The sequence below is a fragment of the Misgurnus anguillicaudatus genome, chromosome 21 (genome assembly GCF_027580225.2).
Source record: "Misgurnus anguillicaudatus chromosome 21, ASM2758022v2, whole genome shotgun sequence".
NCBI lineage: Eukaryota > Metazoa > Chordata > Actinopteri > Cypriniformes > Cobitidae > Misgurnus > Misgurnus anguillicaudatus.
In genome coordinates, this window is record NC_073357.2 from 11715001 (window position 1) to 11717500 (window position 2500).

The 2500-nt window shown below is 44.9% G+C and overlaps 8 non-coding genes and 2 pseudogenes across 8 annotated transcripts in view; all 10 read right to left on the reverse strand.

The window, feature by feature from the left end:
* The window catches only part of LOC141357910 (5S ribosomal RNA), a 119-nt gene extending 113 nt beyond the window's left edge, over nucleotides 1-6 (reverse strand). Inside the window, exon 1 of the ribosomal RNA XR_012364399.1 lies at nucleotides 1-6. This exon is cut by the window's left edge and continues 113 nt beyond it. This is a non-coding gene — a ribosomal RNA (5S ribosomal RNA).
* A 141-nt stretch (nucleotides 7-147) lies between these two features.
* On the reverse strand, nucleotides 148-266 carry LOC141354112 (5S ribosomal RNA; annotated as a pseudogene).
* Nucleotides 267-395: 129 nt separating this feature from the next.
* LOC141358286 (5S ribosomal RNA) lies at nucleotides 396-514 on the reverse strand. Its single transcript, XR_012364774.1, has one exon. It is a non-coding gene; the product is annotated as a 5S ribosomal RNA (ribosomal RNA).
* Nucleotides 515-655: 141 nt separating this feature from the next.
* LOC141357241 (5S ribosomal RNA) lies at nucleotides 656-774 on the reverse strand. Its single transcript, XR_012363725.1, has one exon. It is a non-coding gene; the product is annotated as a 5S ribosomal RNA (ribosomal RNA).
* A 153-nt stretch (nucleotides 775-927) lies between these two features.
* On the reverse strand, nucleotides 928-1046 carry LOC141354533 (5S ribosomal RNA). The gene has a single exon (XR_012360962.1). It is a non-coding gene; the product is annotated as a 5S ribosomal RNA (ribosomal RNA).
* Nucleotides 1047-1187: 141 nt separating this feature from the next.
* LOC141353974 (5S ribosomal RNA) lies at nucleotides 1188-1306 on the reverse strand (annotated as a pseudogene).
* A 423-nt stretch (nucleotides 1307-1729) lies between these two features.
* On the reverse strand, nucleotides 1730-1848 carry LOC141354534 (5S ribosomal RNA). Its single transcript, XR_012360963.1, has one exon. It is a non-coding gene; the product is annotated as a 5S ribosomal RNA (ribosomal RNA).
* A 129-nt stretch (nucleotides 1849-1977) lies between these two features.
* LOC141354535 (5S ribosomal RNA) lies at nucleotides 1978-2096 on the reverse strand. The gene has a single exon (XR_012360964.1). It is a non-coding gene; the product is annotated as a 5S ribosomal RNA (ribosomal RNA).
* Nucleotides 2097-2237: 141 nt separating this feature from the next.
* LOC141354536 (5S ribosomal RNA) lies at nucleotides 2238-2356 on the reverse strand. Its single transcript, XR_012360965.1, has one exon. It is a non-coding gene; the product is annotated as a 5S ribosomal RNA (ribosomal RNA).
* A 141-nt stretch (nucleotides 2357-2497) lies between these two features.
* LOC141356919 (5S ribosomal RNA) overlaps nucleotides 2498-2500 on the reverse strand; it is a 119-nt gene continuing 116 nt past the window's right edge. The window contains exon 1 of the ribosomal RNA XR_012363391.1: nucleotides 2498-2500. This exon is cut by the window's right edge and continues 116 nt beyond it. This is a non-coding gene — a ribosomal RNA (5S ribosomal RNA).

The following is a 2500-nucleotide window of genomic DNA, read 5'->3' on the forward strand; positions in this document are numbered from 1 at the left end:
GTAAGCGAGCGCTGCCTCGATTCGAGAGCCACTTCAAGACTAATGTGGCAACGCCATGCCATCGGCGAACGCTTACAGAAAGGATGCATTTCTGGAAAAAAATTATATGAATAAATAATTATATAATTAATTAAATAAAGAATTAAATGCTTACAGCACCTGGTTTTCCCAGGCGGTCTCCCATCCAAGTACTAACCAGGCACGACCCTGCTTGGCTTCCGAGATCAGACGAGAGCGGGCGTGCTTAGGGTGGTGTGGCTGTAAGCGAGCGCTGACTCGATTCGAGAGCCACTTCAAGACTAATGTGGCAACGCCATGCCATCGGCGAACGCTTACAGAAAGGATGCATTTCTGGAAAAAAATTATATGAATAAATAATTAAATAATTAATTAAATGCTTACAGCACCTGGTATTCCCAGGCGGTCTCCCATCCAAGTACTAACCAGGCCCGACCCTGCTTGGCTTCCGAGATCAGACGAGAGCGGGCGTGCTGAGGGTGGTGTGGCCGTAAGCGAGCACTGATTCGATTCGAGAGCCACTTCAAGACTAATGTGGCAACGCCATGCCATCGGCGAACGCTTACAGAAAGGATGCATTTCTGGGAAAAAATTATATGAATAAATAATTAAATAATTAATTAAATAAAGAATTAAATGCTTACAGCACCTGGTATTCCCAGGCGGTCTCCCATCCAAGTACTAACCAGGCCCGACCCTGCTTGGCTTCCGAGATCAGACGAGAGCGGGCGTGCTCAGGGTGGTGTGGCCGTAAACGAGCGCTGACTCGATTCGAGAGCCACTTCAAGACTAATGTGGCAACGCCATGCCATCGGCGAACGCTTACAGAAAGGATGCTTTTCTGGAAAAAAATTATATGAATAAATAATTAAATAATTAATTAAATAAAGAATTAAATAAAGAATTAAATGCTTACAGCACCTGGTATTCCCAGGCGGTCTCCCATCCAAGTACTAACCAGGCCCGACCCTGCTTGGCTTCCGAGATCAGACGAGAGCGGGCGTGCTCAGGGTGGTGTGGCCGTAAGCGAGCGCTGAATCGATTCGAGAGCCACTTCAAGACTAATGTGGCAACGCCATGCCATCGGCGAACGCTTACAGAAAGGATGCATTTCTGGAAAAAAATCATATGAATAAATAATTAAATAATTAATTAAATAAAGAATTAAATCCTTACAGCACCTGGTATTCCCAGGCGGTCTCCCATCCAAGTACTAACCAGGCCCGACCCTGCTTGGCTTCTGAGATCAGACGAGAGCGGGCGTGCTCAGGGTGGTGTGGCCGTAAGCGAGCGCTGAGTCGATTCGAGAGCCACTTCAAGACTAATGTGGCAACGCCATGCCAACGGCGAACGCTTACAGAAAGGATGCATTTCTGGAAAAAAATTATATGAATAAATAATTAAAGGAACAGTATGTAAGAAATGTATATCAATTAATCATAAAATGGCACTGATATGTCACTAGACATTAAGAAATAATTTTCATTTCAAATACTTATATCACTTACAACAGTGGTCCGGCCAGGATATTGTCATTTAAAAAGTGGAGTTGCAGCCCTCAACTGATGTTTATGTTGTCATTTTGTGTATTGGCCACCTGTTGGGTGATTGCAGTACCAGTTTTAGCCACAAGTTTTGTTATTGCAATACCAGTTTTGGCCACAATCCTACATACTGTTCCTTTAAATAATTAATTATATAAAGAATTAAATGCTTACAGCACCTGGTATTCCCAGGCGGTCTCCCATCCAAGTACTAACCAGGCCCGACCCTGCTTGGCTTCCGAGATCAGACGAGAGCGGGCGTGCTCAGGGTGGTGTGGCCGTAAGCGAGCGCTGACTCGATTCGAGAGCCACTTCAAGACTAATGTGGCAACGCCATGCCATCGGCGAACGCTTACAGAAAGGATGCATTTCTGGAAAAAAATTATATGAATAAATAATTAAATAATTAATTAAATGCTTACAGCACCTGGTATTCCCAGGCGGTCTCCCATCCAAGTACTAACCAGGCCCGACCCTGCTTGGCTTCCGAGATCAGACGAGAGCGGGCGTGCTCAGGGTGGTGTGGCCGTAAGCGAGCGCTGACTTGATTCGAGAGCCACTTCAAGACTAATGTGGCAACACCATGCCATCGGCGAACGCTTACAGAAAGGATGCATTTCAGGAAAAAAATCATATGAATAAATAATTAAATAATTAATTAAATAAAGAATTAAATGCTTACAGCACCTGGTATTCCCAGGCGGTCTCCCATCCAAGTACTAACCAGGCCCGACCCTGCTTGGCTTCCGAGATCAGACGAGAGCGGGCGTGCTCAGGGTGGTGTGGCCGTAAGCGAGCGCTGACTCGATTCGAGAGCCACTTCAAGACTAATGTGGCAACGCCATGCCATCGGCGAACGCTTACAGAAAGGATGCATTTCTGGAAAAAAATTATATGAATAAATAATTAAATAATTAATTAAATAAAGAATTAAATGC